General features: G+C 40.1%; 1 long non-coding RNA gene across 1 annotated transcript in view; it reads right to left on the reverse strand.

Moving 5' to 3' along the window:
* The window catches only part of LOC139828016 (uncharacterized), a 58584-nt gene extending 45001 nt beyond the window's left edge, over positions 1 to 13583 (reverse strand). The window contains exon 1 of the long non-coding RNA XR_011739177.1: positions 13500 to 13583. This is a non-coding gene — a long non-coding RNA (uncharacterized lncRNA). The remainder of the gene's footprint in view (positions 1 to 13499) is intronic.
* Positions 13584 to 15660: the final 2077 nt, after the last annotated feature.

Genomic DNA, 15660 nt, shown 5'->3' on the forward strand with positions numbered 1-15660 from the left:
TGCGAGGAAATGCACTTGTCCGATCTTGACAAGAAAAATACACTCACTTATGCAGCAAGGAACTATTAAGTAGGTTATCACTCACCCACATGGTGCAGTGAGACAATCCCGGTCCCTGGAGATTTCCTTAGGTGGTGATCCTGCCTAAGGGGAGGGCTCTCGATGACAGCATTCTTGGCCCACCGCTCCGAGAGGACACACACAAAGAGATGCCTTGGCGGGATCCCCGTTTTAATAGTCGTGTCTGGTCTGACTGTGGGCATTTCAGAAGCTTCTCTGTTCCCCCTCCCCCACTCTGGCTGTGGGCAGCCCAGAAACTTCTTGACACCCCTCACTCTGGCTGTGGGCAGCCCAGAAACTTGTCGGCACCCCCCACTCTGGCTGGGGGGGGCCCAGAAACTTCCCAACTGTCTGGCACCTCTTCCCCTCTCCTGGCCAGCCGACAGACCGTTAAACAAAAGGAGCCGTTAACTTGCCCCATAGCAGGAGAGGCAGGACATGTTGGGGAAGAAGGTGGGGGTGTACATGCACCTTCCACATCGAAAGAGGGGAGAGAAGGGAGAGAGAGGGGGCTGTGCAACTGCCACAACATGTCATGTTTGACCAATCTGTTCACTTTCTATGACAAGATAACACACCTAGTAGATGAGGAAAAGCCTGTGGATGTTGTGTACTTAGATTTCAGTAAGGCTTTCGACACCATATCCCACAGCATTCTCCTGTAGAAGCTGGCAGCTCATGAACTGGATGGGTGTGCTTTGCAATGGCTAAAGAACTGGCTGGAGGGCCGGGCGCAAAGAGTTGTGGTGAATGGAGCCAAATCCAGTTGGCGACCGGCCGTGAGTAGTGTTCCCCAGGGCTCTGTATTGGGGCCAGTTCTGTTTAATCTCTTTATCAATGAACTGGATGAGGGCATTGAGTACACTCTTAGTAAGTTTGCAGATGACACCAAATTGGGCGGGAGTGTTGATCTGCTGGAGGGTAGGAAAGTCCCCCAGTGGGATTTGGACCGGCTGGATCGTTGGCCTGAGGCCAAACGGATGAGGTTCAACAAGCCCAAGTGTTGGGTCCTGCACTTGGGTCACAACAACCCCAGGCAGCGCTACAGGCCTGGGGGAAGAGTGGCTGGAAAGCTGCCTGGCAGAAAAGGATCTGGGGGTGTTGATTGACAGCCAGCTGAATATGAGCCAGCAGTGTGCCCAGGTGGCCAAAAAGGCCTACAGCATCCTGGCTTGTATCAGAAATAGTGTGGCCAGCAGGACTAGAGAAGTGATTGTCCCACTGTACTTGGCGCTGGTGAGACCCCACCTTGAATCCTGTATTCAGTTTTGGGTCTCTCATCATAAGAAAGAGGTGCTGGAGAGAATTTAGAGAAGGGTGACAAAGCTGGTGAGGGGCCTGGAGCACAAGTCTGATGAGGAGTGGCTGAGGGAACTGGGGCTGTTCAGCCTGGAGAAAAGGAGGCTGAGGGGAGACCTTATCGCTGTCTACAACTACCTGACAGGAGGTTGTAGCATGGAGGGTGTTGGTCTCTTCTCCCAAGTAGCAAGTGATAGGACAAGAGGAGATGGTCTCAAGTTGGACAAGGCGAGGTTTCATTTGTTATTAGGAAAAAGTTCTTCATGGAAAGGGTTGTCAGGCATTGAAACGGGCTGCCCAGGGAAGGAGTTGAGTCACCATCCCTAGAGGTGTTTAAAAGGTGTTTAGACAAGATTTTTAGGAACATGGTTTAGTGCTGGAGTTAAGGTTAGGTTATGGTTGGACTTGATGATCCTGAGGGTCTCTTCCAACTGAAATGATTCTATGATAGAGAAATGTATTTTCCCACATACGGAAAAGAGACCATATTTTACATCTCTTCCAACTGAAATGATTCTATGATTCTCTCTTCTCTTACCAGATCACTTTATTCTAAATTTTGTCATTCTCTACTAGTTTCACTCTCTCTTCTTCCCTTGAAGGATTTATTTTGGTTCTGCCCAGACAGGAAGAAGTGCCTTTGTAACGGACTAAAATCATTAAAGAATCACAATAATTGTGTTTCTGGAAGAGAAAGGAGGGGAGAGTGACCTCAGTCCAATAACTGTTGAAGGAAATCATGGAAGTTGTGTTGGATTTATTTTTGTGATTTTTCAATATACAACTAGCTTTTTGGAAAAGAAAAAAATACAGGATAGTTAGTGTTATACAATTAATGTCATTCATGCTATGCTCTTCAGGTTACACATTGCTTCCCTTGCTTAATCTGACTAGCACGAAGTGTGCCATGCATAAGCACACAACAATAAAGCCATTTAAACAGACACACATCTAAGAGACTTCTGTCTCATGTGATACAATATCGGTCAGTTGCTATAATAAAAAGTCTTTCTTTATTATATTAATTTTTCCATGTATGCCTCATCATTTCTTCATGCTGATTACTCAGTGAAAGAGATGGTTTCTATTTAAGGCTACAGAAAAGGTCACAGACAAAAGGGAGCTTGAGTCTGTTTGCTATTTTAAAAGAAAACTACCACAGTAGTGTTAATATTTGCTTTCACTTACAGCAGGTATGTTTTGGTTATCTGAATACCAAATCATGGTGGGCGGTGTGAAAGAAAAAGTAATGAGGAGAAGTTATTGATCTCAGAAGAAGGATGTAGACATGTAGCAATGCATTTTTTTAACAGAAACTTCTGAAATTTTAGGGGCTTAGTTGTTATTGTTCAAAGCTATTGAAAGACACACCAGCTGCAGAAAAGAAAATGTTATTTTCTTGTAGCTGATATCCAGAAAAGTAAAATAAGTAATCAGAACATGCAAGTTAAAAGAAAAATCTATTATAATAATTGAAACTGAATGCAAAGTAAACAATTGCTATAAACAAAACATTTCTTTCAATAAAAAATTACATGGGCACAGAGCAATAATGACTTCTGGGTTTGGTCAGCTGGTTGATTACTGTGGGTGGGAGGTGGAGTGAAAACATTTTGAGAATAATTTTGGCCACAATTTCACAATTGGCCTTGATTCACCAGACAGTCATTTTTAAATGCAAATATTCCCACTGCTCTCAAGGGACGGTTTCAAAGCAGGTTTTCTAACAGATAATAAAGGTCAGGATTTGAGGTTTGCTGCCCGAACACATTCATAACATTTACTGACTATGCAAATAAATGAGGCATTTTATATTGCAAAAAATTATTTGTTGAGAGGCAATACTTCATAGCTTGTAGGAGTGTTCATCATTTACATATGAGAATTTGCTCTGATTGTGAACAGCGCTCAGGCAGGTCAGGATTTTCCAAATTAGGCACTGACACAAGTGTTACTTAAACCACCTGCTCTGCCTCGACACCTGTCTTAGTTGCCAGAAGCGAACAACACAACATATCCCTTCCAGCATGAGACTGTCTCTTCCCCTGAAACCATTCATCCTTTTCCCATCTTGCCCATCTCAGCTGTAAGTGGGAGCCAACAAAGAACAGAAGACCAAGGCTCCCCTGACTCCAGTTACCCAGCTGAAGCACTACAATGGATATGACTTAAACTAGCAGAATGGAAGATGAGTGATGAAGTTCAGAATGAGAACAAACATCCATCCCTTATACAGAAAGGTTGTAATTGTAATGAAAAGTGCACTGAAGGAATAAGTAAAGGACCATACTAAAATGCAATTACACTCCAGCTAGCAGCAGAGTGGTGGAAATTGCATATTTGAAAGGCTGATATAGGATGGCATTTCCTCCCACACAGCTTTGATGCTAATATGCCAATGCCATATCTTCAACAGTAGCCTGCTCCAGCCTCCACATCTGTGAGAACCAGGGCATGAAACTGCATTTAAGATAGCATTTGCTTAGTATTTTAAAGCAGTGTCTAAGGTTTCATAAATGCTATGGTATTAAAATACGACTCAGTAATTAGTTACTGTGCAACCTAAGAATGCAGTTACTTATGTAAAAATGGCATCCCAAATGCATATTAGATTCTGCCTTTAGACATATTGTCTAAACACAGACATCCTGGAAATTATGTTTCACACATTCCAACGCGTCAAGAATGCTAAGAAAGCTTGTGATATCTCAAGATTGCAAGCCATGGTTTTCTGATGGGATTTATGTATGTGTTATTTTGTTTTCTTTAAACTAGATTAATTCCTTTGTTGTTCTTCTTAAGCTTATAAATATTTGTAAATGGCAGCTTGGTTTGCCTGTTCACTGCAGATTGATTTATTCAGACCAATTACTTCTTTGCTTATGTTATATGAAAGGGTTATACACAAGGTACAGTTCTACTGGATGACTGGTCTAAAAATATACTTGCCTTTCCAGTCCATTTCACAAACTCAATGAACAAATAACATATTTTACTTTCACGAAGGTACAGTCTTTAAGAAAATTGTACAGTTCAGTCCACGGAATCAGTAAATCAAGTTGTACAAAGTTTTTAAAAAGCACATAGATGTGTTTGAACTCTGCAGAAACTGAAAACATAGAAGGTAGTTAACAAAACTTACAGACAAGAACTACCAGCTGGGGGACAACATGACATGGGATAGCAGAGGGAAATTAAGAGGAGCTCAGGATTGTGTCAGAGACTTCTTCCAGGGACTCATTTGGATAGAAGAGAATAGAGTTTCTCTGTACTACTTATGAGTGCTTCTTATTTCACCTGGAGCAGGGAACACTTTCTGTAACCTGCCCAGAATGTCTTTGTTTACAAGACTGCACCCCATTTTCTCATCCCAAGTCTGCACCCAGAAGCACATGATCAAAATGTGCCCTTCCCACTCAGCAGAATACTCTGGGAAGCAGGGCATGGCTGAGGAAAAAACTCCCATGCCCAAAGAGAGCAAGCAAAGTGGTGGTCACCATGTCCTCCCAAAGAGGAACTCAGAAGAAAACCAAGTTTCTGTACTGTCCCTTACTTTCTCCATTCCTGTTAACACATATATATATTTTTTAATCGACTGCTTTCATAAGACATCATTTTCACAATACTCATGTGATCAAAATGTGTAGGCCAGAGACACACAGGAGCGGACACAAAGCGAGAAACATGTTCATATATTTGTCAGTGTCTTCTCTTCATTTGCCATGACAACAATGAAAGAGTTCCTAGTGAGCCAGTGGAAGCATCACTGCTTTGAAAGATTTCAGGATGATCTAGTAGGTCAAGAATAAGAATAACCTATATGCAAGATTCACAGTACAATAGCTTGTACAATTTTCCTTCTATTAATAGCTCACAATATCATCTGATATTTTTCTGCAGCCTATGAATATTTCCAAAACAAATTTCAGCTTCCTTAGTATAATGCTGCTTTTTCTATTCTTTTCATTTCCATTTTCTCCCTTGCACTAAGATCCCACCACAGAGATTACATAGCCATTCATATTCTCAGTAGGAATAAACAAATACCGGACAAATCCCCAACCATCTTACTGTCTGGGGGCTGAGAAAAGGAGTTCTCACAGGTTTGCAAGACATGAGTTCTTGGCTTAGAATTCCTGACCCTGAGAAAGTTTGTACCGTGGCATCTTTTCCTGTTTACTGATTTCACTGTTTATTTCCAGTCATCATGTTCCATATTGAAATACTCACACTCAAGAGAGAGGTTAATTCTGCAGCCATGTGTTCAGTTTCAGTAACTTCAATGACTTGCAGTCAGCACAAATAACTTTGGTCCATTCTTTATGTCACCAGAAAAAAAAGAAAAATGAAACAACACAAAACAAAACAAACAAACAAACAAAAACGACACACACACAAAAAAAAGGCCACACTTAGAATTCCACTTTGCTTCCAGGAGGGAAAAAAAGAAAAATCTGCCTGAAAAGTGCAGATCATCCAGGTAAATGTTTTGCAAAGGGGTAAAGGTAGATAAGTAGCTCAGAAGCTTGAAATGGTAAGTGCACAATCTTCTCCAAGAATGATACATGAAGCAACATATGGGAAACACAGGAGACAGAGCTCTTACATTTAAACATCTTGTAGTACAAACTACTGCAGTATCAAACCCCCATCAATGTACCACCGTAGGAAAGAAAGTGTGGTAAATGTATAAAGAACAATCTAAGCTTGTTTCTTCTGCTAGATAAAAAGATTGCTTCCCTCATGTTTTTCAAAAGCAAATTATATAGGTTTCAGCAAGGACAGCAGCTTCCCATGCACAAATCTTTAAGCTGAGCAGAATCCCTATTTAAAATTACAGTTCCAAGACACAGGAAGGCCAGGTGCACAGGTTCAGGATCACTGCTATTTATGAAGTTCAAAACAGAAACTAGGTCTTCCCAACCTCAGCCCTGAGTTTGCGCTGCTAGAACAGTGTGCTCCTAGATGGGCACTGCAAGAGGGGCTTCAATCACGAACACTGTCTGACTCAAGAAGGATACTCCAACACTTGCAGTTTTAGCAAGCACCACTTGTCTTCTCAGCCAAGCATTTTCAGATCTGGGAGAACGGCAATGTGACCCAGCTACTAAAGGTAGTTTTACAAAGTGATAAGTAAGAAACCTAGAGGTATTAAATACACGGTAAGAAAACTAAACATATTAAATAGAAACCCAAAGAAGCATTAAGCTGATATCTTGATTATCTGATGCTGTAGAGACAGTGAAAAAAAATCACCTTTAAAAACTGAGCTCTCACCTCCAGATCTATTCTGTATTTACAGTTTCCTTTAAAAAGCCTCCTACAGGGCATGCCATTTGTAAACTAGCATTAACATAAAGAGGAGATAATTTAGGAGGCCCTATCATACTGCTGTAGCATTTTTTCTTTCTAAACACGTTTCTCAGAAACCATTCTTCAAAATGGAATTCTTCCTCGGAGCAAAAGTAGTGACCAAGGATCACTGCATTCTTTCAAACACCTTTGGAAAGTCTGAACACAAAGAAAATCTTTTGACAACCCTTACAAATTGACCACATACTTCCCAAAATTTTTGTTCTTAGCAGAGATAAAATGTATCTGCACAAGACAATGGATCCCCAAGGACAAAATCATGCTGCCTTGTACCTGCATTGCAAGCCAGCTTTCCAACCCCTTTTATGGCCCTCATCTTTCAACATAGTCAATACATTTAGACATTCAATCTGTTGCTACAGTGTAATTTGTATGTGTTGACTTACTTGTTCTCTGTGACATTAGCTTTTCCCTTCCTTTATATATTCTTCCTCTGTCATCCTAAGACATCCTTCATACAGCTGTCTCAGTGTGCCATAGAAACACTTTTTCCTGCAATTCATTGATTTTAGTTTTTTTCCAGGTAGTAGCTGCATGTTCCTATTTTATATAAGAAAATTCACCACAAAGCAGATTCTTGATCGCATTTTCTCCTGATGGCAGCATATCTTCCTTTGTCCTAATCCATTGTTTTCTTTTAATATAGCTGAAAAATTGGCCTTTTATTCATATTTTCCTCTGAGATAATACATTTACATCACTATTTAAAGATGCAGTTGAATTTGTGGGATTATTTGTGTATGTTTGTCACAGAGAGCATCACTGTTCATTTCATGTTTAGAGACTGAAGTGACAGACCTGTCAGAAGTCGCCAATGGTTTCTGTTTATGCCTTTCTGAATAATAAGGGGAGACATTGAAATAGTAGTACCACTGCAAGTAAAGGACTTTTTTGATGAAATATCCACAATTATTGTAACCCATCTGATCCAAACAGTTGGCCAAAGTAACAAAAATACATGGGTTGATTTTACTTATGACAAGACATTCATAATGGAGTCTGGCATCTTTATTTACAACGTACATACAAAATCGTTTTTTCTTCAGAGTGCAGGAGGAATTGAAAGGAAACAAAAAGTCTTTTTTCACAGTTTCAGCTTTTTTCCATTAGTCAATACCTTATCCTCAACATTGTAGCGAAAAATTTCTCTTGGAGGTTTTGGATTCTGTAAGTGAATTTTAAATTTTCTCCTTTCCCTTGTTATGCCATCTGACTCTTACTCTTTCTTACACCTCTACAGAAAGGTGTTTCTGCCTACACAGCCCCACTTTCTGTCCATACAGCAACTGAGCAGCGGTACATGTAATTTAAGTTGGAATTTTCTTCCATTTAATGAAAAACAGGTTTACCTCACCATACTGGGCAAAAGACAGCATTTACATGTGCTTTTATATCTGTTGCCCAAAACAAACAAACAAAAAAGCAGCAATGATTTGGAACTTCTATGTTAGATTTACAGCTGAGGATAACAAAACTCTTTAGACTTAGCATGAAACAGTGCAAGCACGGGAAGATAAACAAATTTGGCTGCATCTTCTGCCAGTTATTCTAGCAAACTCATGATTTAGCCAACATGAGTCCATCAGCATAGGAAAGCTAATAATAAGTCTTACTGCTTGCACTGGATCAGTATCATGGACCTGTTGTTGTCATCACGACACAATGGGAACAGAAGTGCTGCACTAACTCACCAACAGAATGGTAAAACTATTTCATAAGGTTTGCTTTATGTCCTTGATTCAAGGACTACAAGACTGATGTTTAGAAGTATGTGTTAGAGAAGTACAATACTGTAGATCCATAATGCAACTTTTTTTAAAAAAATATGTATTCTCTGTTTAGAACCACCAAGTTTCTTGCTGTTGTGAGCTATTAAGGATCTATGTAAAAGTTTCTTTTAGAAAAATCACTTGAAAAACATTTATGGTTTCCAGTAGTATTGCAACCATTAGAAAAAGATATACAAATTTCCATGTATCAACTCTAGAGCAATAGTGGAGGTTTCACTCATCAAACTGCAAGTCAAATATCTGCCAGTTGTTAAACTACAGCTCCTTGGTGTTTGACAATGCCATCCAGGACTCCCTAGTCTGCTTCTATCCAACCATTAGGTCCTGAGAACACATATGATCAAGTGTTTTCAGTGCATGGCCTTGAATTTAAAGAAAACCTGTGACAACAGACTACCCTTAGGCTGTTTGAGATGAGATTATCGGCAAGCACTCTATCTACCAAAAAAGCAGATTTAGGGGTTTTTGTTAAGCAACACTCCATTGAATAAAATATAGCACATGTGCAATCTGAGTCGATTCTGAAGATATCTGTTCAAACCAATATCAAGTCAAAATATCCTGTTTCAATGATAAAATGTTAAATTCAGTTTTCCTCCCAGACTTTTAGTTATTAATATTTTGGAATAAAATCTAAATCCATTTCAGGGAGATCTGAGAAGAGAATGATACTAATTAGTATACCCTGTAGTTGTTCAGCCTTGTGAACTAGTTCTTCCATGAAAGGAGATCGGAATGACATGACTTGCCATAATGTAGATGACTATTTGACAGGTGAGTCGTCAAGTCATAAGAAAGAAGTAGTCCCACTCATGCATTTATTAATATTTCCAGAGTTAGAGAAGCAACAAGACCGTGAAAGAAAAATGTGGAGGTGAAGTAATAAATCAAAACTCTCCTAGAATATGTGTTCTTTTAAATACCAAATACTCTTATAGATATGATACAGTTTCAGAAGTTCAGTTGCTTTCTGTTCCCATTCCAATTTTGTACGATTTCATTTATTGTAAACTTCTCTGGCTTAGCACATATTTTTCATCATGGACCTCATTATACAAGTTTGGCAATAAGTAGTCTCATAGTTAGAAATCATCAAGCTTTGTTCCCTCTTTCACGTCTATTCAACTTTGGTTGTTTTTTGGTTTTATTAAAAAAAAAAAAATAATCATACCCAAGGTTAAAGAAAAGTGATTTAAGACACAGGCACTGTTGTAGGGAATCTAGACTAGAGAAATAACAATACCCCAGTTTCACAGTTTCTGACTTATTCAGCAGGATTTTCAAATTTTTTACAGGCCCCTGGATAAGGGAAGCTTATGCTATGAATTTAAGGCATGATCTTACAGGCTACTTACTCTTCTATTTGTCATACCGGAAAAAAAATCTGGCTGCACACAGCTACAGTAATTTTTCACCACCACACAAAAACACAACCACAGCTAACAGTCCTAACTGAAAGAAAAAGATAGGAAACACAAATGGGATAGAGAGCAGTTTTAAGTCTACTAAAACAGTCAGCCTTTTTAGGCTAGAGAACAGAAAAATTCCCACCATGTTTTTAGTACTACTAGGAACTAATCAGCTTATTAATATTCTTGTACCACTAAGTTCTTTTAACATCTGTTGTAAGCTGAAGCACTCACGGTGCCTCATTGAGTTGCTTCTGCTTCATTGCACTTTTATTTCTAGTACCAGGCTGTATTTTCTAGTTGCAACTGTCTAGAACAGGGTTATCAAACCCATTTTTACCCACAGCCACATCAGCCTCAAGTTTGCCTTCAAAGGGACGAATGCAATTTTAGGACTGGAGAGATGTAACTAGTCCTACATTTACACAGTCCCAAACTTTCATTCGCCCCTTTGAAGGCAACCATGAGGCTGATGTGGCTCTCAGTGAAAATGTGTTTGACACTCCTGGTCTAGAAACTCCATACAAACTAACAACAAGGAACACTGCCACCAGATTTCTATTTTCTTAGAAAAAAGCACTGTAATTTCATAGGAGCACTAGAAAAGATGTACAGCAAGACTCAAAATAACACATTTCTGCTACAGAATGTGCAATATATCTTGTAGTATCTGTGACTGAATTTCTACAGAGCAAAAGCTATGAGAAGATGAGCCTCCCACTAACAGTACAATCCAATTTTCCCTGTCCTTGCCACTTGATATTTATTGGTATTCTACCAGTTCTCTTCTATGGATGGCAAGAGTTTCTTTCTATAGAGAAATATATACAAGCAGCACTTCTCAAAAAGCTGATCAAAGCCTGTGTTACTCAACACAGGGTTATATTTTCAACACCACCACAGCATTGCTTCTGCACTCTTGCAGGGCTGCTTGCTGCTTCACAGAATCACACAGAATCACAGAATGTTAGGGATTAGAAGGGACCTCAAAAGATCATCTAGTCCAATGCCCCCATTGGAGCAGGAACACCTAGATGAGGTTACACAGGAATGTGTCCAGGCGGGTTTTGAATGCCTCCAGAGTAGGAGACCCCACAACCTCCTTTGGGCAGCCTGTTCCAGTGCTCTGTCACCCTCACTGTGAAGAAGTTTCTTCTCAAATTTAAGTGAAACCTCCTGTGTTCCGGTTTGTACCCATCGCCCCTCGTCCTATTACTGATTATCACCAAGAAGAGACAGGCTACATCTTCATGACACTCACCCTTTACATATTTATAAACATTAATGAGGTCACCCCTCAGTCTCCTCCAAGCTAAAGAGACCCAGCTCCCTCAGCCTTTCCTCATAAGGGAGATGCTCCACTCTCTTAATCATCTTCGTGGCTCTCTGCTGGACTCTCTCCAGCAGTTCCCTGTCCTTCTTGAACTGAGGGGCCCAGAACTGGACACAATACTCCAGATGTGGTCTCAACAGGGCAGAGTAGAGGGGAAGGACCTACTAACCACACCTCTTCTAATACACCCCAGGATGCCATTGGCCTTCTTGGCCACAAGGGCACAGTGCTGGCTCATGGGCATCCTGTTGTCCACTAGGACCCCCAGGTCACTTTTCCCTACACTGCCCTCTAATAGGTTGTTCCTCAACTTATATGGGAACCTGGGGTTGTTCCTGCCCAGATACAAGACTCTACACTTGCCCTTGCCCAACTCTCCAGCCTGTCCAGGTCTCGCTGGATGGCAGCACAGCCTTCTGGTGTGTCAGCCACTCCTCCCAGCCTGGTGTCATCAGCAAACTTGCTGATGGTGCACTCTGTTCCCTCATCCAAGTCGTTGATGAATATATTGAATAGTACTGGTCCCAGTACTGACCCTTGAGGGACTCCACTAGATACAGGCCTGCAACTAGACTCTGTCCAACTGACCACAGCTCTTTGGCTTCTTTCCTTCAGCCAGTTCACAGTCCACCTCACTACTTTATCATCCAGTCCACACTTCCTCAGTTTAGCTACTTCATAGACCAGATAAAAGCCTCACAAGTTGTGGACCATTTCTGACGGCCTGACCTTGCAGAAGACATTCTGCAGGTCTGTTTCAGCAGCAGAGTTATGGTGTTCTAAAGAATACAAGTCCATAGGACAAGTTCTTCTACAGGACTGCAGTTTGCCCTTAGTGTTTTGCTGTTACCCTGGCATAGGTCTGAAACTACTGCTCCCCCATACAATTCTGTTGTTGCTCATATTTCCTCCTGCTTCATCTGTTTCATGAACTTTGTCAGGTCTCACAAGAACAGTTGCAGCTGTGCACTGACCAGACCAATGGTCTTTACTATTGCCATCAAATCAGCTGTTATCCCTTAAAGGAGCAAAGATGTATGTTTGCTTTCTTCTTTTCTCCATGGATTGAGTTTTTAGCTGTTGAAGCACTCCTAAACCCACACATAACAAACTGAATTAATTTACTAAAAGCCTTAAGGCACAGTCTCAGTACACATAAGAAATCTGCCTACAAGAAAACAGATTCACCACCTGCAAAACAAGCAACAACACTGCCAAAACCAAAAGATATGTTATATCCAAGAAAAAGCACAGTAAGTTCCAGTTACATGCTTCTACTGAGATTAATCACAGCCACTGGCCAGACAATACATTAAAATACCAGCACGGAAGGTACATACAAAGTTTAGAGTATTGCCTCCTTTCAATAGGAATTTTAAAGGGAAGTGGTTTCCTTTTTTTCCTCCCACCAATACCTGAAAACTTACTGTTCTAAAACAAAAGGGGAAAAAAAACTGAAAACCCACTCATAGAAAAGAAAACCTGCTGTCTGTTTTAAAAAATAAAAATAAAATAAAATAAAATAAAATAAAATAAAATAAAATAAAATAAAATAAAATAAAATAAAATAAAATAAAATAAAATAAAATAAACATAAATAAAGCTTGAAAATTAAAGCAAAATATGTTTGGGGAACACATATTTAGCTGAAAACCTCTTTAGTATTAGCTTAAAAAAAAAAAAAAAAAAGCCTCTGACAAGCTCTCCTCTATCTAGAACCAGCTAGTGATGCAAAGTTTCCTGGCTCCACACAGCTCTTTCTGACTAGTCACAGCAGAAGTGGGGAAGATGTGCCAGAAGAGGTGGAGTGAGTACCTCTGAGTCAACCTGCCACAGCCTGACATAACTGGGGCATTGGGTAAATTTCATCAAATGAATATTAATTTCATTCCAGTTTTCAGAGCTCCACTCCAGGGCTTGTTTCTGTAGGTTCTGCCAAGTACAAATCTGCACTTTCTAAATTAAGCAGTTTTATGACACTATGCCATAATAATACAGCTTCTTAACATTGATCGCTGTAAAAGGCAGAAGGAATAATGTGCTACTAAATGCCAGAAGGAGAGGAACAGGGATGCACAGAAAACATAAACCAACCCATTTTACTGGAAAGTGTAGAGGCAGCTGGAAGGGAGGCAAATGCCAGCCCTCCCTACCACCCCAGGAACTCCACCCCAGAGCTCCCCAGCAGCAGCACAGACTCTTCAATGCTGTGACAGGCAGAGCTTGTAAACCTACCTGCCTCTTCTCACATAGCGTCACGCAAATGTGCAATTACATTTCTACTGGTGCCTTGGAAGAGCAGACCTACCACTCCCGACACAATCTGCACAGTGCACAGTCACTGCCAAATGCTTACACAACCTTATCAGCCTAGTTACTAACAGAAAGGTCGTTTCTGTTTAACAAAGATAAAACCAAAGCTGGTTTTTAAGCATAAGTGAAGGGAAATGAAAAAACAAATATACATTTTCTCTTCCTAAAAACAGCCAGGAAAATAAAAGACATTTGTAATAGCATGATCTATAGATCACTTTTCCTTGCTTTTCTCGGAGGAAGATGATAAATTGCCACAAATACATTTATAGACAGACTAACACATCTAAATGTTAAATTACAATCCAATCTGGCATGAGCTGGAACATTAGTGCCTGGCTCTCCTATCTGTTGACACCCCACATGGCAAAACCTTTGAATTATAATAAAATTGCTTTTCTGATGGTGATGGAGGACATCTGAGTAGGGTTTTTTTTTACTCTAGTTCAATGCTACAGTTTTCCATTGGGCTGGGCAGCCCTGAGGAATTAACTTTTCAGTGATTTGCCTCTTGCCTTTCCATGAAGAGTTGTGGCATAATTTCTCTAATTAAAAAAAAAAAAAAAAAACAACTTTGATAAGCAAGTTTCATCAATTGCCTTGTTCTGCTCAGTAGCTGGACTCCAGTGCAGAAAGTCTCAAGGAACTAAGGGCAGGTGTGCCTGATCAAGAGATCATTACAGTGAATGGGAGACCGCTCAAAAGATCTGTCTCTTATGTGTGGTTCATAACATCTCTAAGACCGGTCTTTTAGGTACTTCATGCCCTCTATCGCTTCTGTGGGTCAAACCTTTCAAACAGGCCCAGTCTCCTGTAATGCACCAAAGCACGTGGCTCTGCACCTGTGACAAAGCACAAAGCTCATCACTCCAAGGGAGTACACGTTAGTAAAGACCATAGGGACATAAGTTAGAGCTCACTGGATAAACTGTGGAACTTTGTGTGATTAAAACACTACCTTGCATCTACCTAAAGTATGTGGTTCAATTAAATATATAATTTCAGATTTTCTAGAGAGAATCCTATATACTTCAGTGCAAGTTTCAATGAAGCAAAATTTACTGCTTCTGCCTTTTTTTCATTTAGAAATTCCCAGCTACCCCATGGATGTCAGGGGTGATAGACTGGGAGTGTTATCTGGGAGACTGTGGCCTTCAGCATCAGCTTTCTTGCTAATCTGTGGTGAAGTCAAAAATGCAGATCAACACGCTACTGTAATATTTAGACCAGAAGTCAGGAATCCTGGTGGTGACATAAGCAGATAAAAATTGTAAATTATAATAAATAAAGAGTGGAGCATGTAAGCAAAAAAAACACATGTCTCTGTGAAGCAAAGAACCTCAGCACATTCTTGAATAGTTTACTGAGGTTCTTTTACCAAATTATATTTTCTGCTGTCGAGGGATGTAGTAACTTTGCAATAATTCAAAGCTCATTTAGATTTTATTAATAACCCACCAGCCAGCAGGCAGAAGATACACCCATTCAACAAGTAAACCTTACAATATTCTCCAGTTTCTTTCCCATCCCAACAGCAACTGTATCAATATGGGAGAAGTAGCTTATTAAACATATCACAATCCACATTTCTTCTTCAATTCTCTTAGTGTTTCCTATTAAGTTTTCCTCCTGTGGGTCACCCAGTTTAAGCACCCCACACACACACACTGTCCTTCTGCTTGCCATTTTGCTTGGTGTTACCTATTAGAGGAAACCTTTCACCCATGCAGACTTTTGTGCTATCAAGTCCCACACTAGTGCTTCCCTCCCCCTCAAAAAACAGTAGTACAAGAACATATTGCATCAATACTTTGCAGCTACTTTGAAAAATCACTTGTAAATAGAAGTTATGCTAAAAAGTAAATAATAATTGATTAAAATATAGTTAATGTTTCCTATGAATGGGCAAAAAAAATGAAACATTTCCATCTTCCTTTCCTTCAACCCAGTTCAAGAGGTTTATCTTTTCTTGTGCCAGCTACCTTAAAAGCTATTCTGAAGTTAAACCTGCACACAGATAATTTCCACTCTCCTTCTACTTGCCCCCTTGCTACTCACTGCACCCAAAAATATCAATATAACT

The sequence above is a fragment of the Patagioenas fasciata genome, chromosome 5 (genome assembly GCF_037038585.1).
Source record: "Patagioenas fasciata isolate bPatFas1 chromosome 5, bPatFas1.hap1, whole genome shotgun sequence".
NCBI classification, from domain to species: Eukaryota; Metazoa; Chordata; class Aves; order Columbiformes; family Columbidae; genus Patagioenas; species Patagioenas fasciata.